The sequence below is a fragment of the Eumetopias jubatus genome, unplaced genomic scaffold (genome assembly GCF_037043125.1).
Source record: "Eumetopias jubatus isolate StellerSeaLion01/CBP00866 unplaced genomic scaffold, mEumJub1_p1.0 scaffold_11, whole genome shotgun sequence".
Classification (NCBI taxonomy): Eukaryota; Metazoa; Chordata; class Mammalia; order Carnivora; family Otariidae; genus Eumetopias; species Eumetopias jubatus.
This window is the reverse complement of record NW_028274817.1, coordinates 43,283,561-43,311,373: the sequence shown is the minus strand read 5'-3', so window position 1 is coordinate 43,311,373 and position 27,813 is coordinate 43,283,561. Positions and strand designations below refer to the sequence as shown.

At 38.3% G+C, this 27,813-nt stretch overlaps 1 long non-coding RNA gene across 1 annotated transcript; it reads right to left on the bottom strand.

Moving 5' to 3' along the window:
- Positions 1–347: 347 nt before the first annotated feature.
- Positions 348–26,296, bottom strand: LOC114202409 (uncharacterized). Its single transcript, XR_003607794.2, has 3 exons — positions 26,160–26,296; positions 22,272–22,342; positions 348–711 (listed from the first exon to the last, which is right to left on the bottom strand). It is a non-coding gene; the product is annotated as an uncharacterized LOC114202409 (long non-coding RNA).
- Positions 26,297–27,813: the final 1,517 nt, after the last annotated feature.

Here is a 27,813-nt window from a genome sequence, read left to right as displayed (position 1 = left end):
TGGAAATACCATAACATTCACTGTTCGATGAGTTTATATATGCTGTAAGCAATGATCCATACTAATTTGGAAAATTTTGGAAAGCACGGTTAATTCCAGTGATACATACATAATTAGTCAGCAAACCAACCACCCATTAATATAAAAAATATTGTCAGGGGCACCTGGGTGACTCAGTGGGTTAAGTGTCCGACTCTTGATTTTGGCTCAGGTCATGACCTCAGGGTTGTGAGATCGAGCCCAACATTGGGCTCCATGCTGGACATGGAGCCTGCTTAAGATTCTCTCTGCCCCTCCCCCGACCCTCTCTCTCTCCTCCTCCCTCTCTAAAAAAAGATATTGTCACATTTGTTCATTTTCTCCCATTATATTCTCTATGCATGCATATATAATGTATATACATCACATGTGGGTTTCCTATATATGAAGACTCATAATTTGCTTTATGAAGATCACGAAACCAGCAGTTAAACATGCCCAAGCTTACATCACACTCCACAAAGCCCGTGTTCCTATCCACTGGGACATATAATCTTTTTCTGTGTCAGGGCTGAGGTCAGCAAAGAGGAAGTGACTACCCATGGTCCTGTAGGCAAGAATTTATCTGATATTTTGGATGCAGGTCTTCTGTTCCCAGTCAGTTGTGTTGTAACCCCATCTTCATACTCTCTTATTCTGTACTGTTTCCTTTCTGGAGATCAATGGGGCCGGCTATTCCAATGCCAAAATGGACAATAAAAAAGAAAATCAGAAAGTAAAGATCAAATAAAAATTTGATGAGAAGACAAAGTAAAAAGTAAAGAGAAGATAATATGCTTCCTCTTTCCCATCATCCCCAGGTAACTCATCTTACAAGAAATGGTACCAAATCCTACACATAACATAAAGAAAATAAAAAATATCTCATTACTTCAAAAACCATGCAAATTTCAACTTGAATGAGAAATGACAGTCAACATATAAAAACAACAAGATGCCACAGATGTTGGAATTATCTGATAAGGATTTTAAAGTAGTCATTCTCAAAATGCTTCAAAGAGTAATTATAAATATACTTGAAATTAAGGAACAGAAATTCTCAGGAAAGAAACAGAAGATATATAGAAGAATAATATCAATACTTTAGACCTGAAACACACAGTAACTGAAAATTTTAAAACTCAGTAGATGGACTCAACTGAATGGAGAGGAAAAAGAAAAGAATCAATGAACTTGAAAACAGAACAACAGAAAGTACCAAATTTGAGCAACAGAGAGAAAACAGATTAAAAACAAAAAAGATAACGACAACTCAGGGACCTGTGGGACTATACCAAAAATCTGAAATTAGTGACATGGTTATCTTAGAAAGAAAGGAGAAAAGGTACATGGATAAAAAGTATTTGAAGAAATAAAGGCTAAAACCATGTAAAATATTATAATTCATATTAAGGGGATTTGATATTATCTAGTAAAATTACTAGAATATTTAATCTTGGAACCAGCAATTTCTCTTCTAAGAATCTATTCCAAAGATACAATGCAAAAAGACAAAAAAGCATAAGTACAAGGCCATTACTAGCAAAACAATCATAATAGTAGAAGATAAGAAACAAGACAAATGTCTACCAATAGGGGACTGGTTGAATAACCTATAGTACATCTACACCCTAGAGTACAATGCAAGTATAAAAAACATGAGGGAAAGATGTGGTATATATATATGTATATATAATGGAATATTATTCAGCCATTAAAAAGAATGAAATCTTGGGGTGCCAGGGTGGCACAGTCAGTTAAGCATCCGATTCTTGGTTTTGGCTCAGGTTGCGATCTCATCATCATGAGATCGACCTTCTTGTCGGGCTCATGCTCACCACAAAGTCTGGTTCAGATTCTCTCTCTCTCTATCCCTCTGCCTCTCCCATTTGTGCTCTCTCTCTAAAATAAATAAATCTTTTAAAACAAGAATGAAATCTTGCCATTTGCAATAACGTGGATAGCACTAGAGAGTATTATGCTAAACAAAATAGTCAGAAGAAGACAAATACCATATGATTTCACTCATATGTGGAATTGAAGAAACAAAACAGATGAGCAAAGGAAAAAAGAGAGAGAGAGAAAGAAAAACCAAGAAATAGACTCTTAACTATAGAGAACAAACTGATGGTTACCAAAGGGTATATGGGGTGGGTGGATTAAATAGGTGATGGGGATTAAGGAGGGCACTTGTCATGATGAGCACTGGGTGATAAATGAAATTGCTGAATCACTATACTGTACAACTGAAACCAATATAATACTATATGTTAACTAGCTGGAATTAAAACTACATAAAAAGTTAAAATTAAAAATAAAAAGCATGAGGGATTCCTCCCAGCAAAAGGTAACAGAATACAAAGCCCCAGACCTTGTTTCCCCACAGAGACAATAATGTAACAATATGCAATCCAAAAGACCTTTATGAGAACCCCAGAAACCAGTTAAAAAGTTGTTATACCCTAGCAATCACAAAACCAAGAAGAGCTATATTAATACAGGTAAGAAAAGCCACTGCATTTCACCCACATTAGCCCCTCACCCAAGCCAGCACAGCTCAGAGCAACTGGGGGAAAATGTCCAATTTGCAGTTTCTCCTTCAAGAGCAAAAGAGAAGAGTGATACGTACATCCAAGGTTCTGGCTTTTTAGGGGCTTCCCAAGGGATTGATTTCTGTGTCATCTGACGCAAAATGTTGACAGGGGCCAATGAGAGCAAATGAGAGCTCTGTAGCCTACTGAAGAACCAGAGAACCTGCAGTACCACAGACCAGAAGGAACAAGAGATTCCAAGCTCAGAAAAAAAAAAAAGCCAAAAAGTCACTCTGATTGGGAAATTACATGAACAAGCCCAGAGAAAATGCACCCCCAAAAAAGATTTGAGAGGTTCCCCACAATTTCTAGCCAGGCTGACCGGTAAAGATCATCCTCTGTAAAAAACCAGTCCATAAGGACTGGGAAAGGAGGCTGCTTTTTCAAATGTATAAATCTCATCAAAAAGTAACAAGGCATATAGAGAAATATGACCCAATCATATTTCCAAAATAAATCTTGGAAACCAATCATAAATACATAAATAGCTATGAATTATTTGACAAAAAAATTCAAAATATTCATCTGAAGGAAGTTCAGGGAGTTACAAGAGAACACAGACAACTAAATAAAATCGGAAAAAGAAACATGATCAAAATGAGAATACCAACACAGAGATAGAAACTACACAAAAGAACAAAACCAAAATTCTATGGCTGAAAAACACATTATTTGAATTGAATTGATTGTGGTATTGCATAGATCTCCTTTAACTCTAGTATAGTATTTAAAAGATAAAAGAATAAAAATAATTATAACTATAAAACTACATTAATGGATACAAAATATAAAAGATGTAATTTGTGACATCAATAAAAAAGTGGGGGGACATAAAGGAGTAGAGTTGTCATATGCAATTGAAGTTAAGTTTTTATCAGTTTAAAATAGACTGTTATAACTATAAAATGTTTTATATAATCTCCTAGTAAACACAAATACCTATAGAACATACACAAAAGGACAACAGAAAGCATATCACAATAAAAAAATCAATAAAACACAAAGAAAGTCTAGGAGAAAAGAAAAGAGGAACAGAATAAATGTAAGATGCACACAGAAAACAATTAACAAAATGGCAAGAGTAAGTCCTTCCCTATCAGTGATTATTTTTTTAAGATTTTATTTTTAAGTAATCTCTACACCCAATGTGGGGCTCAAACTTAAACCCTGAGCTCAAGAGTCGCACTCTCTACTAACAGAGCCAGCCAGGTGCCCCAGTAATGACTTTAAATGTAAATGGACTAAACTCCCCAAAAGATATAGAGCACCTGAACTGATAAAAAAAAATAAGCCCAACTGTATGCTGTCTTTAGATATAAGGATACACATAGGCAGAAAGTGAAAGGATAGAAAAAGATATTCTGTGCTAATTGTAACCAAAAGGGAGTAGGGATGACCACAGTTATATAAGGAAAAATAGACCCTAAATCAAAATTGTCATGGGAGATGTATAAAGATAAGAGGGTCAACAGGATGTTATAACAATCATAAATATTTCTACCAAACATCACAGCACTCAAATATATGGAGCAAACGCTGACAAAACTAGAGGAAGAAATACACAGAAGCACAATAATAATAAGAGATTTCAATAGACCACTTTCAATAATGAATAGGAAAACCACACAGAAGATCAATAAGGAAAGAGGATTTGAACACTATAATTGCACCTAACAGATATATTAAGAATACTCCAACCAACGAAAGCAAGATACACATTCTTCTCAAGCACATATGAAACATTTTCCAAGATAGATTATGTTGTAGGCCACAAAACAAAATTTTAACAAGTTTAAGAATGTTGATATCATACCAAATATCTTTCCTGATCACAATGGAATGAAATTAGGAATCAACAGCAAAAGGAAAACTAGAAAATTCCCATTATGTGGAAATTAAACAATACACTCCTGAACAGCCAATATGCCAAAGAAGAAATCACAGAGGAAATTAGAAGATATCTTGAGACAAATGAAAATGAAAACAAAATGGGATGCATCAAAAGCAATACTAAGAAGGAGGTTTATGGGAATAAAGGTCTACTTCAAAAAAGAAGATCTCTAATCAACAACCCACCTTTACATCTCCAGGGAATGGAAAAAAAGGAAAAACTAAATCCAAAGTTAACAGAAGGAAAGAAATAAAGATTAGAGCAGAGATCATTGAAATAGAAAATAGAAAAACAGTATTAAAAAGTCAATGAAACTAAGAGTTGGTGTTTTGGAAAAAATCAGCAAAGTTGACAAACCCTTAGCTAAATTAACTAAGAAAAAGAGAAGACTCAAATAAAAATCAGATATGAGAGACATTACAACTTATGCCACAGAAATAAAAAGGATCACAAGAGAATTTTTTTGAGAGAGAGAGAGTATGAGCAGGGGTAGAGGGACAGAGGGAGAGAGAGAATCTTAAGTAGGCTCCATGCCCAGCACAGAGCCTGACGCAGAGCTCAGTCTTACTACCCTGAGATCATGATCTGAGCTGAAATCAAGAGTCAGACGCTTAACCGACTGAGCCACACAGGAACCCTGATCACAGAGACGTCTATGAATAATTATACAACATCAAATTGGATAACCTAGAAGAAATGGGTAAATTCCTAGAAACGTACAAACTACCAAGACTGAATCATGAAGAAATAAAAAATCTAAACAGATCTATAAATAGTAAGGAGATTGAATCAGTAATCAAAAAACTCCCAACAGGGGTGCCTGAGTGGCTCAGTCGGTTAAGCATCTGCCTTCGGCTCAGGTCATGATCTCAGGGTCCTGGGACTGAGTCCCACATCCAGCTCTCTGCTCAGCGGGGAGCCTGCTTCTCCCTCTCCCTCTGCCAGCCACTCCCCCGCTTGTGCACTCTCTCACTCTCTCGCTCTGTCAAGTAAATAAATAAAATCTTAAAAAAAAAAAAACCTCCCAACAACAACAACAAAAGCCAGGACCAGATGGCTTTGCAGGATAATCCTACTAAATATTTAAAGAAAAATTAACACCAATCCTCCTCAAACTTTTCCAAAAAGTTGAAGAGGAGAGAGTATTTCCAAACTCATTGTATGAGTCCAGCATAACCTTGACACCAAAACAAAACACAGACACAAGAAAACTACAGAAAAATATCTCTGATGAACATTGATGTAAAAATCCTCAACAAAATACTAACAGACAAAATTCAATAGCACATTAAAAAGAATATACACCAGAGAGGAAAAATATATATATACCATGACCAACTGGGATTTATTCCCAGAATGCAAAGATGTTTCAACATATGATAATCAATCGGTGTAATATACCACACATTAACAGAATAAAGAAAAAAAAATCATGTGATCATCTCAATTGATACATAAAAAAAACATGAGAGGGCGCCTGGGTGGCTCAGTTGGTTAAGCGACTGCCTTCGGTTCAGGTCATGATCCTGGAGTCCCAGGAGCGAGTCCCACATCAGGCTCCCTGCTCAGCGGGGAGTCTGCTTCTCCCTCTGACCCTCTTCCCTCTCATGCTCTCTATCTCTCATTCTCTCTCTCTCAAATAAATAAAATCTTAAAAAAAATGAGAAAATCCAAACCCTTTCATGATAAACTCTCAACAAACTAGGAATAGAAAGAAATCACCTCAACATAATAAAGGCTGTATATAAAAAGCATACAGCTAACTTCGAACTCAGCATTGAAAAACTGAAAGCTTTTCCTTCAATATCAGGAAAATGCATGGATGCCAACTATTACCACTTCCATTCAACATAGTATTAGAAGTCCTAGCCCGAGTAATCAGGCAAAAAAAAAAAAAAGAAAAAAGAAAAAAGAAATAAAAGCCATCCAAATTGGAAAGGAAAAATAAAATTATCTCTGCTCACAGATGACATAATCTTACATGTAGAAAATCCTAAAGATTTTACCAAAAAAACCTGTTAGAATAAACAAATTCAGCAAGTTACAGGATATAAAATCAACACACAAAAGTCACTTGCATTTTTATACACTAACAATAAACAATTAGAAGAGGAAATTAAGAAAACAACTCCATTTTAGATGGTATCAAAAAAGAATAAAATACTTAGGAATAAATTTAACCAAGGAGATGAAAGACTTATACAATGAAAACCACAGGACATGGATGAAAGAAACTAAAGACACAAATTAATGGAGAGACATCTTGGGTTCATGGAGAGGAAGATTTAAAATTGTTAAAATGTCCATACTTCCCAAAGTGATCTACAGAATCAACGCAATCACTATCAAAATCTCAATGCCATCCTTTGCAGAAATAGAAAAAATAATCCTAAAATTCATTTGGAGCTTCAGAGGACCCACTAATAGCCAAAACTTGGGAAAGCCTATCTTGAGAACGAAAAACAAAGCTGAAGTCCTCACACTTCCTGATTTTAAAACATATTACAAAGTTACAGTTTTCAAAAACAGTATGGCACTGGCATAAATGCAGGCATATGGACCAGACAGACTAGAGAGCTCAGAAGTAAACCCTTGCATATATGGTTAAGTGATTTTTGACAAGGATGTCAAGGTGACATAATGAGGAAAGGATAGTAAATTCAACAAATGATACTGAGTAAACTGGATACACACATGCAAAAAAAATGCTGGACCCTTATCTTACACCATATAGAAAAGTTAACTCAAAATGTATTAAAGACCCGAAACTATAAAACTCCTAGAAGAAACTATAGGGGAATATCTTCATGACAATGGCTTTGGCAATGATTTCTTGGACATGACATTGAAAGTACAGGCAACAAGCAAAAATAGACAAATGAGACTACATCAAATTTTAAAACTTCGGGATACCTGACTGGCTCAATTGGTGGAGTGTGACTCTTGATCTCAAGGTTGTAAATTCAAGCCCCACACTGGGTATACAGATTACTTAAAAATAAAATCTTAAAAATTTTTAAAAACTTCTGTGCAGCAAAGGAAAGAACAGACTGAAAAGGTAACCTACTGAATGATAGAAAATATTTTCAAATCATATATCTAATAATGAATTAATATACAGAATACATAAAGAGTTCTTTTAAGTCAACAACAAAAATAACTAGATTTAAAAAATGGCCAAAGGACTTGAGTAGACATTTCTTCAAAGAAGATATACAAATGGCCAAGAAGCCTATGAAAGGATGTTCAACATCACTGATCATCAGGGTAATGCAAATCAGAGCCACAATGAGATATCACTTCACACTCACTAGGATGACCACTATTAAAAAAAAACAAACAGCAATAACAAGTATTGATACAGATGTAAAGAAATTAGAACCCTTGTGCCCTGTTGGTGTGAATGTAAAATGGTATAGCCCCTATCATAAGCAGTATGGAGGTTCCTCAAAAATTAAAACATACAATTAGGGATGCCGGGTGGCTCAGCCTGCTTCTCCCTCTCCCTCTGCTGCTCCCCCTGCTTGCGCTCTCTCACTCGGTCAAATAAATAAATAAAATCTTCAGAAAAACATACAATTAATACATGATCCAGCAATTCTACTTCTGGGTATATATACAAAAGAACTGAAAACAAAGATCCTGAAGAGGTATTTGTACTCTTGTTCACTGAAGCACTATTCACAATAACCATGAGGTAGAAGCAAACTGTATGTCCATCCATAGATGGATAAACAAAATGTAACGTATCCATACAACAGAATATTATTCTGCCTTAAAAAAGGAAATCCTGTCATATGCTACTACAACACTGATGAACCTTAAAGACATTATGCTAAGTGAAATAAGCCAGTCACAAAAAGATAAAAGTACTACATGATACCACAAATATGAAGTGTCTAAAGTAGTCAAATTTGTAGAAACAGAACATAGAATGGTAGTTGGAAGGGTCTTGGGGAAAGGAGAAAGCATTGTTCAATGGGAACGGAGTTTCAGTTTTGTAAGATGAGGAAGTTCTACAGATCTGTTGCACAACAATATGCATATAGTTAACACTACTATACACTTAAAAACGGTTAAGGTGGTAAATTTTACGTGTGTTTTAACTTAACTCAAAAAAATTATTTAAATAAAGCAATGAAGACTCCCTCTCTGTAGGGCTATAGCATGATATCCAAGATATGTCATTGAGTGAAAAAAGCAAGTTGCATTTAGAGCATTAAGATGGCAGAGGAGTAGGGGTCCCTAAGTTCACCTGGTCCCTGGAATTTTGCTAGTTATCAAATCATTTTGAAGACCTGTGAAATCAGTCGGAGATCTGAGAAAAGAAATGCTGCAATTCTACAAATAGAAAAGCGACCACTTTTTGCAAGGTAGGAGGTGTGGAGACGTGAATCCCGGGCAATATGTGGGAGGATACTGCAAGGGGAGGGAGCCTTCTTAAGGAGGCTATCACAAAGTATAATAAGCGGTAGAGCACAAAATCAGAACTTTTAGGTCTGCTACAGTGCGGAACATCCCTGGCTTAAAGGGGCTCAGGTGGTAAGCAGGGCAAAATGCCAGGTGGGAAAGCAAGGTCTCAGGATCCTTGGGGTCACAAGAAGAACGGGGGGCGGGGGTTGAGCACGGCAGAGATCCCAGGCATCAGAGCAGGGAAGCTGGCTGAAAACAGCGAGTCCAGGCAACAGCTTTCTGCTCGGTGTTGCCATAAACTGCCAACCAATGCATGGTCGTGTGACCACTCTCAAGGCAGGGGCCCAGCAAAAGGCAGAAGTGCAGCAAGATCCCTCCCCTCCCCCCGGGAGGAACAATGTGGGACCGTGCCACAGGAGTTGTAAAGTTTAGACGCTGGAAACTCAGTCATGTGCCTGAGATAAAAATGCTCAGTCACAGGCAGGTGAACACAGAGTTTGGATGGAAACCAGGGAGACAAGAGTGATAGGCTGCTTTTCTGTGACGACTCACTGAAGAGTCAGGGGCACGAACTTGCAGCTCCTGGGCTAGAGATCAGGGCACTGCCATTTGCACCCCCCCACATAGGTGCTGAAAGCCTTCAGGGAGCAAAACAGCACCATGTACTGCAATCCAGAGCCTCTTACACCGAGCCTGGCCCCCTAGCAAGGGGGGTGCAATTCCACCAGGGCAAGGGCACTGAGAATCAGCACACAGGCACCAGCAGGAACAACCAGCTAGCACCAAGTTTACTGATCATAGAGAACTGCAAAATTTCAGCTCTTGGAGAAAAACAGTATATAACACTCATGGTTTTTGTCTGGTTTGGCCAGCAAACCCTGAGGCGGTGAATGAAAAGATTACTCCAGACACCTAAGCAGGAGAAAGGAGAGGGTGAGGGGACCAGATGTTCTAGTGGTAAAAGGTCCCGAACCAAGCTCTGCCTCTAATTTTATTGTGAATGTTATCAATACATCAAGGGAATAAGAGAAACAAAAAGGAGGGCGAAGTTTTAATAATCAGGACAGTGACACAGGTAGTATTGTGTGATGAGAATGAGCTGTGCTCGTGATGCGCATGCAGGCAGGGAGTACGTGACCATGAAAGATAAATGTTTCTCCTAAGCATTTACTCCCTGGATGAGTGCATTGAGCCGCAACAAGGATCTGGCTGCTTTCAGCCTAGAAACCTTAAAAGAGGACCGGTTTTCTGGACACTCCTTTGCTTTTCAACTAGTCTTACCCAGGGAGGCATATGCTTATTAAATCTTATCTAGCCAGGCATTATGAATCCCCACAGGTTTTATTATTATTCTTTAGTCTTTCAGTTTTATTTTTTTTCACCTATTTACTTACTTTATCAATTCTATTTCTTATTCTTTTTTAATTTTTATTTTTACATATACATTACATATATTCTTTTATTTTTGGTTTCCGTTCATTATATTTTATTTTTTTTGTGTGTATATACATATATATATATATTTTTACTTTATTTTCTATTTTGAGATCTAGCTTCTCTTAACAAACAGACCAAAATATACCCAAGATCTAGTTTACTGTTTTGTTCTGTTTTACTTCTCATTTCATTTTTTCTTATTTTGTTTTGTTTCTGTTCTCTTCCAGTTAATTTCTTCTGATCTTGTTGTTGATATTTTTGTCTTTTCTTTCTCTTTCTTCTATTATTTTCTGGACATAATGACGAGATAGAGAAACTCACCCCAAAAGAAAGAAAAGGAGGAAGTACTCACTGCCAGGGATTTAATCAATATGGATATAAGTAAGATACCAGAGCTAGAATTCAAAAATTCAAAACAATGATTAAAAAGATACTAGCTGGGGGGCACCTGGGTGGTTCAGTCGTTAAGCGTCTGCCTTTGGCTGAGGTCATGATCCCAGGGTCCTGGGATCAAGCCCCACATCGGGCTCCCTGCTCGGCAGGGAGCCTGCTTCTCCCTCTCCCACTCCCCCTGCTTGTGTTCCTGCTCTCGCGCTCTCTGTCAAATAAATAAATAAAATCTTTTTTAAAAAACAGATACTAGCTGGGCTAGAAAAAAAAAGCACAGACGACACGAGAAAATCCCTTACTATAGAAACAAAAGAACTAATATCTAATCAGGCTGAAATTAAAAATGCTATTACTGACATAGTCAAAAATGGAAGTTCTAACAGCGAGGATATATGAGGCAGAAGAGTGAGTCAGTGATCTAGAAGATAAAATGATGGCAAATAAGGAAGCTGAGAATAAAGGAGAAAAACAACTACTGGATCAGGAAGGGTGACTGCAAGAAATCAGCGATACCATAAAGTGAAATAATATCCAAATAGGGGTCCCAGAAGATGAAGAGAGAGAGATTTGAACAAATTATAGCTGAGAACTTCCCTAATCTGTGGAAGGAAACAGGCATTCAAGTCCAGGAGGCACAGAGAACCCCTCTCAAAATCAATAAAAACAGGTCAACACTTCAACATAAAATAGTGAAGCTTGCAAATTTCAGAGACAATGAAAAAATCCAGAAGGTAGCTCGGGACAAGAGGTCTTTAACCTACAAGGGTAGAAACATAAGGCTGGCAGCAGACCTATCCACAGAGACCTGGCAGGCCAGAAAGGACTGGCATGATATATTCAATGTGCTAATGGAAAAAATATGCAGCCAAGAATACTATCCAGCAAGGCTGTCATTCAGAATAGAAGGAGATAGTTCCCAGGACAAAGACTAAAGGAATTCATGAGCACTAATCCATCCCTGGAAGAAATATTAAAGGGGATCCTTTGAATGAAGAGAGAGCCCAAAAGTAACAAAGACTAGAAAGAAACAGAGACAATCTACAGGAACAGCAACTTTACAGGTAATACAATGGCACCAAATTAATCTTTCAATAATTACTCTGACTGTAAATGGACTAAATGCTCCAATCAAAAGACACAGGGTATCAGATTGGATAAAAACACAAGACCCATCCATATGCTGTCTCCAAGAGACTCATTTTAGAGCCAAAGACACCTCCAGACTGCAAGTGAGGGGTTGGAGACTATCATGCTAATAGACATCAAAAGAAAGCTGGAGTAGCAATCCTTGTACAGACAAATTAGATGTTACACCAAAGACTGTAATAAGAGATGAAGAAGGACACATATCATAATAAAAGGGCCTATCCAACAACAAGATCTAATAATTGTAAATATTTATGCCCCCAACTTGGGAGCAAGAAAACATATGAATCAATTAATAACAAACTTAAACTCATTGATAATAATACAATAATAGTAGGGAACAGCAACACCCCACTCACAGGAGTAGACAGATCATCTAAGCAGAAGATCAACAAGGAAACAACGGCTTTGAATGACACCCTGGACTAGATGGACTTCACAGTTATATCCAGAGCATTTCATCCTAAAGCAACAGAATATATTCTTTTTGAGTTCGTATGGAACATTCTCCAGAATAGATCACATACTGGGTCACAAATCAGGTCTTCACCAGTACCAAAAGACTGAGATTATACCAGGCATATTTTCAGACCACAGTGCTTTAAAACATGAACTCAATCACAAGAAAAAGAATGGAAGGAACACAAATACATGGAGGTTAACGAGCATCCTACTAAAGAATGAATGGGTCAACCAGGAAATTAAAGAAGAATTTAAAAAATACATGGAAACAAATGAAAATGAAAACTCAACAATTCAGAACCATTGGGATGCAGCAAAGGCAGTCCTAAGAGGGAAGTATATAGCAATACAGGCTTTTCTCAAGAAAGAAAAAGGTCTCAAATACAGAACCTAAACCTACACATAAAGGAGCTGGAAAAAGAATAGCAAGTAACACATAAATCTAGCAGGAGAAGAGAAGTAATAAAGATTAGAGCAGAAATCAATGATACAGGGGCGCTTGGGTGGCTCAGTCAATTGGGAGTCTGCTTTCAGCTTGGGTCATGATCCCAGTTCATAAAAAGAATTCATAGTGGAAGTCCAAGGAATTATTATTCATAATTATTATTATTTTAATAGACAAGTTGTCTAATGCATAGTAACTGTGATAATTATTTTTTGTTTTTTATAATTATTACCTTCTCATTTTTCTTAAATAAATACCCTCTGTATATTTTTTTAAAAAATGCATACCGAAGCATAGCTTTCACCCAAAAAGATATGGCCCTGGGGGCACCTGGCTGGCTCAGTCAGTAGAGCATGTGACTCTTGATCTCGGGGTCATGGTTTCAAGTCCCACACTGGGTATAGAGATTACTTAAAAAAAATAAATTAATTAATTAAAAAAAAAAAACATATGGCCCTGGCCTAACATCACCCACTGTGAGCTGACATAGTTCAACACATGTTTTTTTGTTGTTGTTTAGATTTTATTTATTCATTTGAGAGCATGAGCAGCAGTTGGGGGGGGCACGTGGAGGAGGAGAGGGAGAAGCAGACTCCCCACTGAGCAGGGAGCCCGACACGGGGCTCAATCCCAGGACGGAGAGATCATGACCTGAGCTGGAAGGCAGACACTTAACCACCCGAGCCACCCAGGCGCCCTCAATACATGTTTTTTAATTCTTCCTAAGTATACTGGTTAGGAATGTGGCCTGTGGAGACAGACTAGGGCCAAACCCTGGTTCTACCACTTACAAAGTGTCTGACTGTGAATATTTTACTTCTCCTTATAGTCACTGGATTGGCTTCCATCTGCCCCTTTTGACCTCACTTCCTACCATCTGTACTCTGTCTGCCAGGCTCCAGCCACTCAAGCTCATCATCTGCTCCTGGAACAACTGATGCTACACACATCACAAATCAAAAGGGCAGCCTAGGCCAAGTTGCCTCTTGTTCTTCAGGACTCAGCTCAAATGTCACTTCCTGAGAAAGAACTTTATGGACAGCCCAATCTAAGTAATCCCTGGCCCATCATTTTCTATTCTATTTATGTGTTTATTTTCCTAAAGCCCATATGGAATTGACCCACTTATGATTTAACTGTGTACTGCCAGTTTTCCCAAACCTGAATGAAAGCTCCAGGGACTCTGCCTGTCTTGTTCTCTGTGCTATGTTCCCAGTACCTAGTTCAGGGCCTCACATATAAATCACTAAAAACATATGACCTAAATGAAGGAATTATTACCTATTTGACACACAGGAACAGACACAGATATTTGACAAAGAAATTAGATGCCAAAGATTCAAAATTTTAGGAACACTTTGTTGCAAATCTAGAGTTCTTTTCAAATTGGAATGAGCCAGAACCAACTACTTGAACCAATTTATTCAAAATGTAAACCCTTCCCACCTACCTCCGTTTGGGATACAGGAGACCTAGGTTGAGGCCAGGAATCTGCAGTTTCCACAAACACTCCTTGATGATTCTGATGAAGTGGTCCATGAACCACACTTAGCAAAATCCTGACCTAAACATCTGACATTTGTGGAACATTAATTTAATGCCTACCATGCAGAGTTATGTGATATGAGAGGCATCTCCATTAACATAATTACTCAAAGGGGGCACTGGTCCTTCCCTCCCACCTATGACCACAGATTGCTTTCCCACATGGAATCACACTTAAACTCAACAATATTCCTGCATAGTAGAAGGAAAAAGAGGCCAAGACTCAATAGCCCAGCACACGCAATACGCACCGGAGAAACTCCCTGAAGCGCCAGGCCCTGGGAACCAGGGGACACTATTCTGCAGGGCACTACAGGACCTCTTCTTTTCAAGGCTATTATCATTCAGAATAAGAGAATTAGTGGACTTCCCTAACACACAGAAACAGACACAGAAAGTCAGACAAAAAGAGGAGATAAACATCTCCCAAATGAAAGAACAGGACCAAACCACACGAAGAGACAAAAGCGAAACAGATACAAGTAATATGCCTGATAGAGAATTTAAAGTAATGATCATAAAGATACTCACTGGAATGGAGAAGAGAGTGGAGGACGTAAGACCCTTTTTTTTTTTTTTTAAAGATTTTATTTATTTATTTGACAGAGAGAGACACACAGCAAGAGAGGGAACACAAGCAGGGGTAGTAGGAGAGGGAGAAGCAGCCTTCCCGTGGAGCAGGGAGCCCGATGTGGGGCTCGGTCCCAGCACCCTGGGATCACGACCTGAGCCAAAGGCAGACGCTTAACTGAGCCACCCAGGCGCCCTGTCAGTAAGACCCTTAACACAGAGATAAAAAAGAACCAATCAGAGATCAAGTGCACAACAAATAAAATTAAAATTAAAAATATACTTGATGGAATAAATAGCAAGCAAGATGAAGCAGAGGAATGAATGAAATTAATGACCTGGAAGACAGAATAATGGAAAAATAACCAAGCTGAGCAAAGGAAAGGAAAGAAAATTATGCAAATTGAGAATGGTCTTAGGGAACTCATTGACTCCATCAAGCATAATATCATCCTCATTATTAGGATCTCAGAAGAAGGAGAGAGAGATAAGAGGGCAGAAATTTTATTTGAAGAAATAATAGCTGAAAATTTCACCAGTCTGGGGAAAGAAACACATATCTAGATCCAGGAGGCACAGAGATCCACCCCCCTACCAAATTCAACCCTATGAGGTCCACACCAAGATATATAGTAATTAAAAGGTCAACAAAGAGCAATAAAGAAAAAAAATTTTAAAGCAGCAAGAGAAGATAGTTACATAAAAGGGAATCCCCATGGGGTGCCTGGGTGGCTCAGTCGGTTAAGCATCTGTCTTCCGCTCAGGTCCTGATCCCAAGGTCCTGGGATCGAGTCCCACATCGGGCTCCCTGCTCTGCAGGGAGCCTGCTTCTCCCACTGCCTCTGCCTCCCTCTCTCTCTGTCTTCCATGAATAAATAAATAAATAAAATCCTTTAAAAAAAGGGAATCCCCATAAGGTTATCAGTGGATTTTTCAGGAGAAACTTTCCAAGCCCGAAGGGAGTGTTACGATATATTCAAAGTGCTGAATGGGGAAAATATGCAGCCAAGAATACTCTATCCAGCAATGTTATCATTCAGAATAGAAATAGAGATAGAGTTTCTCAGATAAACAAAAACTAAAGGAGTTTATGACCACTAACCAGCCCTTCAACAAATATTAAAGGGGACTCTGGGTACAAAGGAAAACCATAAGTGAGAGTATGAAACGTAAAAAACACAAAAGCAATAAAAATAAATATTTCTGTAAAAATCAGTCAAGGAATTCATAAAACAAAAGGATATAAAATGTGACACCATATACCTAAAACATGGGAGGAAGAGGAGTAAAGAATGAGCTTAAACTTAAGCAACCATCTACATAATATAGACTTCTATATGCAGAAGATATTATATACAAACCTAATGGCAAACACAAATCAAAAACCAGTAATAGAGACGCAAAAAATGAAGGAAAGGAATCCAAGTATATCACTAAAGAAAGCCAACAAACCATGAAAGAGAGCAAGAGAAGAAAGAATCAGAGAAAATCTATAGAAAAAAAACACAAAACAAGTAACAAAATGGCAATAAATACATATCTATAGATAATTACTTTGAATGCAAATGGACTAAACACTCCAATCAAAGGCAAAGGGTAACAGAGTGGATAAATAAAACAAGACCCAGGGTGCCTGGGTGGCTCATGCAGTTGAGTGTCCAACTCTTGATCTTAGCTCAGTCTTGATCTCAGGGTCGTTGGGTCCAGGCCCCACATGGGGTTTCACGCTGGGTGTGGAGCCTACTTAAAAAAAACAAGACCCTCCTAGAAACATCACCAAAGGCAAGGGAAGCAAGGGCAAAAATGAACTATTGGGATTTCATCAAGATGAAAAGCTTTGGCACAGCAAAGGAAACAATCAATAAAACCAAAAGACAACCGACAGAATGGGAGAAGATATTTGCAAATGACATATCAGATAAAGGGCTAGTATCCTAAATCTATAAAGAACTTGTCAAACTCAATACCCAGAGAACAAATAATCCAATCAAGAAATGGACAGAAGACATGAACAGACATTTTTCCGAAGAAGACATCCAAATGGCCAACAGACACATGAAAAAGTACTCAATATCCCTCAGCATCAGGGAAATACAAATCAAAACCTCAATGAGATACCAACTCACACCAGTCAGAATGGCTAAAATTAATAAGTCAGGGAATGACAGATGTTGGCGAGGATGCAGAGAAAGGGGAACCCTCCTACACTGTTGGTGGGAATGCAAGCTGGTGCAGCCACTCTGGAAAACAGCACGGAGGTTCCTCAAAAAGTTGAAAATAGAGTTACCCTACGATCCAGCATTTGCTCTACTGGGTATTTACCCCAAAGATACAAATGTAGTGATCCGAAGGGGCACATGCACCCCAATGTTTACAGCAGCAATGTCCACAATAGCCAAACTATGGAAAGAGCCAAGATGTCCATCAACAGATGCATGGATAAAAAAGATATGGTGTATATACACATACACACACACACACACACACACACACACACACACACACACTGGAATATTATGCAGCCATCAAAAAAACCCTGAAATTTTGCCATTTGCAACGATGCAGATAGAACTAGAGGGTATCATGCTAAGCAAAATAAGTCAATCAGAGAAAGACAAGCAGCATCATATGATCTCACTGATATGAGGAATTCTTAATCTCAGGAAACAAACTGATGGTTGCTAGAGTGGTGGGGGGTGGGAGGGATGGGGTGGCTGGGTGATGGACATTGGGTAGGGTATGCGCCATGGTGAGTGCTGTGAATTGTGCAAGACTGATGAATCACAAACCTGCACCTCTGAAACAAATAATACATTATATGTTAAAAAAAAAGAGAAGATAGTAGGAAGGGAAAAATGAAGGGGGAGAATTGGAGGGGGAGACAAACTGTGAGAGACTATGGACTCTGAGAAAGAAAGTGAGGGTTTTAGAGGGGAGGGGGTTGGGGGGATGGGTTAGCCTGATGATGGGTATTAAGGAGGGCACGTATTGAATGGAGCACTGGGTGTTATACGAAAACAATGAATCATGGAACACTACATCAAAAACTAATGATGTAATGTATGGTGACTAACATAATAAAATAAGATTAAAAAAAAGAAGAAAAAATCTCAAATAAACAACTTAACCTTACACCTAAAAGAGCTAGAAAAAGAAGAACAAACAAAACCTCAAACCATCAAAAGGACAGAACTAATAGATTAGAGTAGAAATAAATGATATAGAAACTAAAAAAGAAAACAATAGAACAGATCAGTGAAACCAGGAGCCGGTTCTTTGAAAAGATCAACAAAATTGATAAACCTATAGCAAGAGTCATTTAAAAAAAGAGAGAGAACTCAAGCAAAATTACTAATGAAAGAGGAGAAATAACAACCAACAACACAAAAATATAAACAATTGCAACATAGGGGTGCCTGGGTGGCTCAGTCGTTAAGCGTCTGCCTTCGGCTCAGATCATGATCCCGGGGTCCTGGGATAGAGCCCCACATCGGTCTCCCTGCTCAGCGTGAAGCCTGCTTCTCCCTCTCCCTCACTTGTGTTCCCTCTCTCGCTGTGTCTCTCTCTGTCAAATAAATAAATAAAATCTTTAAAAAAAATGCAACATAATATGAAAACCTATATGCCAACAAATTGGACAACTTTGAAGAAATGGATAAATTCCTAGAAACATATAAACTACCAAAAGTAAAGCAGGAATAGAAAATTTAAACAGAAAGATTGAATCACTAATCAAAAATGCCCAAAAAACAAAAGTCCAGGACCAGACAGCTTCACAGGAGAATTCTACCAAATATTTAAAGAAGAGTCAATACCCATTCTTCTCAAATTATTCCAAAACATAAAAAAGGAAGGAAAACTTCCAAACTCATTCTATGAGGCAAGCATTACCAGAAACCAGATAAAGACACCACAAAAAAAAGAGACTACAGGCCAATATTTCTGACAAACATAGATGCAAAAATCGTCAACAACATACTAGCAAAACAAATCCAACAATACGTTTCAAAAAATCATTCACCACAATCAAGTGGGATTTATTCCTGGGTTGCAAGGGTGGTTCAATATTCGCAAATCAATCAACCTGATACATCACAACAATAAGAGAAAGGATAAGACCATTATGATCATTTCAAAGGTGCAGAAAAGCATTTGACAAAACACAGTATCATTCATGATAAAAACCTTCAACAAAGTCGGTTTATAGGGAACATAACTCAACATAATAAAGGCCATCTATGAAAAACCCAAGGCTAACATCATACTTAATGGGGAAAAACTGAGAGCTTTTCCCCTAAGGTTAGGAACAAGACAAGGATGTCCACTCTCACCATGGTCATTTAACATAGTACTGGACGTCCTACCCACAGCAATCAAACAAAAAAAAATAAAAGGCATCCAAACTGGTAAGGAAGAAGTAAAACTTTCACTATTTGCAAATGACAAGATACTATATATAGAAAACCATAAAGACTCCACCAAAAAATCTGCTAGAACTGATAAATGAATTCAGTAAAGTCACAGGATATAAAATCAATGTACAGAAATCTGTTCCATTTCTATACAGCAAAAACAAAGCAGCAGAAAGAGAAATTAAGAAAACAATCCAATCTACAATTGCACCCAAAATAATAAGATACCTAGAAATAAACCTAATCAAAGAGGTAAAGGATCTGTACTCTGAAAACTAAAAAACACTGATGAAAGAAATTGGAGATGACACAAAGAAATGGAAAGACATTCTATGCCCATGGATTGGAAGAACAAATATTGTTAAAATGTCTATATTACCCCAAGCAATGTACACATTTCATGCACTCCCTATCAAAATACCAACAGCATTTTTCACAGAACTAGAACAAATAATCTAAAATTTGTATTGAACCACAAAAGATCCCAAATAGCCAAAGCAATCTTGAAATAGAAAAGCAAAGCTGGAGGCATCACAATTCCAGACCTCAAACTATATTACAAAGCTATACTAATCAAGACAGTACGGTACTGGGGAGCACCTAGCCAGCTCCATCAGTACAGTGTGGGACTCTTTTGATCTCAGGGTCATGAGTTCAAGCCCCATATTGGGCATGGACCCTACTTAAAAAAAAAAAAGTATGGTACTGGCACAAAAATAGATACATACGTAGATCAAAGGAACAGAACAGAAAACCCAGAAATAAATTCACAGTTACATGGTCAATTAATCTTCAAAAAAGCAGGAAAGAATATCCAGTGGGAAAAAGACAGTCTCTTCAACAAATGGTGTTGGGAAAACTGGACAGCAACATCCAAAAGAATGAAACTGGACCACTTTCTTACACCATACACAAAAAAATAAATTTAAAATGGATTAAAGACCTAAATGTGAGACCTGAAACTATAAAAATCCTAGAAGAGAACATAGGCAGTAACTTCTTTGACATTGGCTATAGCAACTTCTTTCTAGACATGTCTCCTGAGGCAAGGGAAACAAAAGTAAAAATAAACTATCAGGACTACCTCAAAATAAAAAGCTTCTGCACAGTGAAGGAAACAATCAACGAAACTAAAAGGCAACCAATGGAATGGGAGAAGATATTTGCAAATGACATCTCTGATAAAGGGTTACTGTCCAAAATATATAGAGAATATATAAAACTCAAGACCCAGAAAACAAGTAATCCAATTAAAAAATGGGCAGAAGACATGAATAGACATTTCTCCAAAGAAGATATCCACATGGCCAACACACACATGAAAAGATGCTCAACATCACTCATCATCAAGGAAATGCAAATCAAAACTAAAATGAGGTGGTGCCTGGGTGGCTCAGTCAGTTAAGCATCTGCCTTCGGCTCAGGTCATGATCCCAGGGTCCTGAGATCCAGCCCTGCATCGGGCTCCCCCTGCTCGGCGGGGAGCCTGCTTCTCTCTCTGTCTGCTGCTGCCCCTGCTTGTGCTCTTTCTCTCTCTCTCTCTGTCAAATGAATAGATAAAGTCTTTAAGAAAAAACTACAATGAGATATCACCTCACACCTGTCATGATGCATGAAATCAAAAACAGAAGAAACAAGTATTGGTGAGGATGTGGAGAAAAGGGAACCCTCCTGCACTGTTGATGGGAGTGCAAACTGTGGAAAACAGTATGGAGGCTCTGCAAAAAAATTAAAAATAGAGCTACCCTACAATCTAGGGATCACACTACCGGGTATTTCCCCCAAAAAATACAAAAACAGAGGCGCCTGGCTGGCTCAGTCAGTAGATCATGCGACTCTTGATCTCAGGGTCATGAGTTCAAGCCCCACGTTGGGTGTGGAGTCTACTTAAAAAGTAAAAAAAAAAAAAAAAACCTCACTAATTCAAAGGAATACATGTATCCCCTATGTTTACTGCAACACTATTTATAATAACCAAACTATGGCAGCAGCCCAAGTGTCCATCAATATATGAATGGATAATGAAGATGTGATATACAGACACATATACAATGGATATTATTCAGCAATAAAAAGGAATGAAATCTTGCCATTTGCAACATGGATACAGCTAGAGAGTATAACGCTGAGCAAAATAAGTCAGAGAAAGACATACACCATATGATCTCATTGATATGTGGAGTTTAAGAAACAAAACAAAAGAGGGGCATCTGGGTGGCTCAGATGGTTAAGGATCTGCCTTCAGCTCAGGTCATGATCTCCAGGTCCTGGGACTGACCCCCACATTGGGCTCCCAGCTCACTGGGGAGTCTGCTTCTCCCTCTCCCTCTTCTTGTGCTCTCTCTGTCTCTCTCTCACAAATGAATAAATAAAATCTTAAAAAAAAGAAATAAAACAAATGAGCAAAGAAAGAAAAAAGTGAAAGAAACAAACCAAGAAATACACTTGTAAGTATAAAGAACAATCTGATGGTTACCAGAGGGGAGGTGCGAGGGGGGTGGAGGACATTGGGGATGGAGATTAAAGAGTACCCTTATCAGATGAAAAAAAAATAAAATGAAATGATAAAAAAGATAAGTCTTACATATGTGGAACCTCACTCATATGTGGAATCTAAAAAGCAAATGAATAGGTATGAAATTAATAAAATTTAGCTTATAAAAACAAGGAAAGAAACACTTGATAACTATCATAGTAACAAACGATTCAGGCAACAGACCTGAGTGCATCAGTCTGCACCAAATCCCACAGAAGTCACTGAGTCACCATGGTAAACACACTGGCCAAGGAAAGCTAGGAAAAAACAAACAGCAACCACCCTGATTTGGTTCCTAACATGTGCTAGGAACTGAGCAGGACTGACATACACACAGTAATTCACCCCTTAAGTATTCCTGACAATATATTCCTGGCAGCTTTAGCAATATATACATACGTGCACACATACGTACCCACATTTATATAAGCTTCTTCCTCTTCTCTCCCCAACTCAAGATCCCAGTAATTCATTATAGTGCAATAGCTGGGGAGTAAAAAAAGAAAAACACTACAATTCAATGGATTCAATCCTAAACACACATATAAACTTGAAAACTACTAAATAATTTTAGTGATGGATTTTTTTTTTTTTTTTCGGATGAACTGTAGACTTGTCTCTGGAACATTTTTCTCCTGTTTCGATACATTGCCAATAACCTCTAAAAGCTGATATAGAAATATAAACAAATGCATGTTATGCATCAAGTACTTTTTCCATTGTAGAGTAAATAGCCTGAACTTTCAACCAAAAAGATTCCTCAATGGCTATTTTTTGACATTTTGGCTGCTGACAATTTAGTGAAAATATATGTGTAAATTGCAATTAAAAAATACTGTCATTCATGATAGGACCAAAAAGTATAAAATACTTAGGAATAATCTCTCCACATATGTGTAAGGTAGGTACACTGAACACTACAAAACATTGCTGACAGAAATTAAAGATCTAACTAAATGGAGAGACATACCATCTTCATGTGTCAGAACACTAGTATTGTTAAGATGTCTGTTCTCCTCAAACTGATCTATAGATTCAGTGTAATCCTAATAGAAATCCTAGTACAGATTTTGTTTTTTAAGAAACTGAGAGGCTGGGCGCCTGGGTGGCTCAGTTGGTTAAGCGACTGCCTTCGGCTCAGGTCATGATCCTGGAGTCCCAGGATCGAGTCCCGCATCGGGCTCCCTACTCAGCGGGGAGTCTGCTTCTCCCTCTGACCCTCCCCCCTCTCATGTGCTCTCTCTCTCTCAAGTAAATAAATAAAATCTTTAAAAAAAAAAAACCTGAGAGGCTGATTCTAAAATTCATATGGAAATGCAAAGGATCTAGATTATAAAAACAACTTTGAAAAAGAACAAATTTGTGCCATTTACAACAACATGGATGGACCCAGAGGGTATTATGCTAAGTGAAATAAGTCAGACTAAGACTGACAAATACCGTATGATTTCACTCATATGTGGAATCTAAAAAGCAAATGAATAAACAAAAAGCAGAATCAGACCTATAAATACAGAGAACAAACTGACGATTGCCAGAGGGGAGGGGGCTGGGGGATGGACAAAATGGGTGAAGCAGAATGGGAGATACAGGCTTCCAGCTATGGAATGAATAAGTCACAGGCATAAAAGGCACAGCACAGGAAATATAGCCAATGGCTTTGTAATAGTGTTGTATGGTGACAGATGGTAGCTACACTTGTGATGAACACAGAATAATGTATAAACTTCTTGAACCACTATGTTGTACACCTGAAACTAAAGTAACATCGTATGTCAACTTCTCAAAAAAATTTTTTTAGAAAAGAACGAAGTTGGAGGATCAAAACTACCTGATTTCAAGAGTTATGATAACCTTCAGTAATCAAAACAGTGTGGTATTGGCATCAAGGGAACAGGATAGAGTCCGGAGTTCACACCTATATGAACAACTGATTTTTGACGAAATTGCAAAGGCAATTTAGTGGAGAAAGGATAGTCTTTTCAACAAATGGAGCTGAGACATATGAGTATCCATATGCACAGTGATCCATGTATCATACCATATACAAAAGTCAACTCAAAATGGATCATAGACCTAAATATAAAACCTAAAACTTCTAAAAGAAAACAAAAGAGAAAATCCTTGTGACCTTGGGTTAGGTTAAGATTTCATAGATGCAAAATCAAAACTATAATTAATAAATGAACAAATCAATAAACTGGACTTCCTCAAAGTTAAAAATTTCTGCTCTTCCAAAAACACTGTTGAGAGAATTAAAAGACAAGCCACTGACTGGGAGAAAATATTTGTAAATCAGAACTCTGATAAAGGACTTGTATCCAGAATACAGAACATCTCACAAAGGTCAATAACAAGAAAACAGTTACTCTAACAAACAAATGGGCAAAAATTTGAATAGACACTCCATTAAAAAAGATACATAAATGTTAAATAAGCACATGAAAAGATGCTAAACACCTTTTCTCAGATACTCAAATTCATTAGGGAAATGTAAATAAAACCTACAAGATACTACTATACCCCTCTAAGAATAGCCAACATTAAAAAAACTGACCATACCAAGTCCTGGCAGGGTTGTGGAGGATGGAACTCTCATACACTGCTAGTGGCAATGAAAAATGGTGCCAACACTTTGGAAAACAGTTTGGCAGTTTCTTAAAATGTCAATCTTACAACTACTCTATGTCCCAGCCATTGCACTCTTAAGTATTTACCCTAGAGAAAGAGAACATATGTCCAACTGAAGACTCATATACAAATATTCATAGCAGCTTTATTTATAAGAGCCCCAAATTGGAAACAACCCAAATATCCACGACCAGGTGAATAGATAGAACAATTGTGGTATATCCATATAATGGAATATTAGTCAATCATAAAAAAAGAAGGAACTATTCATACACGCAACAAATGGATAAATCTCGAAATAATTAGGTTGCAGGAAACAAGACACAAAAAAAACACACTGTATATTCCATTCACATAAAATTGTAAGAAAAGAAAACTAACCCATACTGATAGAAGATCAGTAGTTGCCTGAGAACGGGGTGGGGTGATGTGGAAAGAAAAAGGCTGGAGAGAGGTAGATGGGGGCATTACCAAGGGGCACAAAGAATGTTTTTTAAGGTGATGGGTATGTTCATTAGATTGACTATAGTATTGGGAGTCACAGGTGCATACATATATCAAAACTTATCAAAGCATATACTTTAAATATGCAGTGTATTATATGTCAGTCATATATCAATAAAGTATTTTACATATATTTATATATTCATAATTCTCTAATGCAATTAAATAAATCAGGGGAAATATTCCCACAATTGTGTTCTTGTAGCATTAGCAGATCCATACTATGTCTCATCAAATTGGTCCATGCTACATATAACCAAAATAGAAATAATCATTTCTAATGACATATATCCAAATATTTAGGGAAAAGTGATGTCTGTTTCCTTCTAAAGTATGGAAATAAAGATATTCTATTCTAGGAAAATAATCATAATGATATTTAAGAGTATCTGGTTATTTTAGGGAATGTAGCTGAGTATCATTATAAGTGGGAAAAGTCTGGAGTAATAATTATCTTTTTTATATTAAGTTCTAGGGGCACCTGGGTGGCTCAGTCGGTTGAGTGTCTGACTCTTGGTTTCAGCTGTGGTCCTGGTCTCGGGGTCTTGGGATCAAGCCCCACGTTGGGCTCTGCCCTCAGTGAGGAGTCTGCTTGTCCCTCTCCCTTGCCACTCCCCTTGCTCTCTCTCTCCCTCTGGAACAAGTGGATAAAGATCTTTAAAATAATAATAACAATAACAACAACAATAATAATTTCTTGTCACTGATATCTTTAACTAACAATTGGAAATTTTCTGGCTTTTTAAAAAATTTCATTATGTAACAGGAAAAAATCATGGGCACCAGAGAAGAATCTGTTACAATGTCATATTACTAGGAAGATCTAATAATTGCACATTTCCACACCCATCTGAAAGACATGGGAATTGCTGATTATTATTTATATGGTGAGAACAATTCAGGTATATTTATTGCAAATGTATGTTAAAGACCAAGTAAGTTCCTTCCTAAACTGGATGATTCATTGCTTTTCAGGAAAAAAAGAAGTGTCTCTAAGATGGGCCTCAAGGGCTACTACACAGGCTATAGCTGCTGATGAAATAAAATTCCACCTGCTAAACCTCTTCTCCCGTGATGAGATCAAAGCAGCTTCTCTACTTGTAGGCTAGTTTGTGAACCTCACAGGAGCTTTTCCACAACATGCTTTTGTTCAGATCTATGCACTCACTTCAGCCAGGTACCATATCCCACCAGGGATGTAAGGTGATGGGCTCTCCTGAAGACTGCTGGAGTAGAAGCCATCCAGACACAGATCCTCAGAACCTGCCTCCTTCAGGCACATGATAGGAGCTCGGCCACCACCATGAAGAGCTATACAGGGAGAGACAGAATCAGTAATCACTGTGTTTTACTGGAGTAACTATGTGCCTAATACAACACTAGGTCCCCTTTCGCCAAAAGCAAAACACCTTCACTCTTCAGACCACCACCACTAGCTGCCTGTGGTCACCCTTCCAATGGAGTAAGTCTGGGGATATGAGCAACCATATTAGCAATAAAGACATAAGATGGTAACACCTGGTGTTGGATGAATGGAGGGGAAATAGACTCTCACATACAGTGTTATGTCAAATGGGCATATCTGTTGTCTAAGGCCCATGTTATGACAGCTGAGTAACTTGAAAGGCCTTTGATATGGGAAGTCCCATTTCCCCCAACCAGAGAGTTTCAGGTGAGAGTTTAGAAAAGGATTCCAAGGTGATTCTGACCTGTGTCCAGGTTCAGGGGCCCTATCTGAGGGGGCAGATAAAGGAGCTACCTGAGTTATCAGATCTGGGGGGTACAGACAGCTAATATTTATGTAGCATTTAGTTAAGCAGGGCCTAGGGATAGGTTCTTCATGTTGTTGACTAGATTTAGTTCTTCACCACAAACTTACTATGAGGTGTTGCTATCCTCCCTTTGTGGATGCTTACAACTCCAAGCATGTGTTCCTAACCAGAGACAGATGGCAAAAGAGATAAAAGTTCAGGTTCCCGCTCAGCCTCCACTGACATGGGGGAGGTGGGTATGCATGGGAGTGGAAGGGAACGGGTGCCTTGTTACTGCTTGGTAGAAGTAGGATTTCATGCCCCACCAGCCCTCCGTTGACACCACCCTGGCAGGTGGGGAAGACACTTCCTTACTGCCTTCCATGTGGTCTCCCCTGATGCTGTGGAAGGGAGGAGGCCTCCTCCTCATTGGATGGTCATGAAACTTCCAAGAGAAGAAAAGAAGGTACCTCATGACGACTGAGTGTGGGTGGAAGGTAGGCTCCCGCATGATCTCCACTGACACCATGAGGAGGGATGCTCATTCTCCCCACGTTGGGATGAAAGTCACTGTTCTACATGCAGTTCTTCTCTCATATACCCCAAGGGTAAGGATGGGTGCCTAATTACAATCGTGTAAGCATGGAATCCATGCTCCCCACTCAGCCTTTGCTGGTATGGTGGAAGTAGAGCTATGCTTCAATTCTATGGTGTAAGAGCAGTTGTTATCTAAAAACTTTCTTTCTTGCTAGGTTTCCCCTTTTCTGGTTCTTTGTCCAGAGAAAAGATTTTCTTGGGGCTCTTCTTGTCTTTTCCTGTTGGCAGTTTTTTGGTTCCCTACTCCTCCAGCACCCAGTCTGGAGTATATGGTGTATCTGGTATATATGAGGCAAAATACAACCAAGAGAATTCACTGTGTGTCCTTACTTGGGTCCCAAAGTCCCAAGTCAGTCTGCCTTTTTCCTCTCCACCTTTCAGAGTCTTATATTTGTTGCCCATATAATATCCAGAGATTTCAGCTGCACCTAGCAGGAGTAACAGGGAGAAGTGTATCTACTCGGAGGGGCGGAG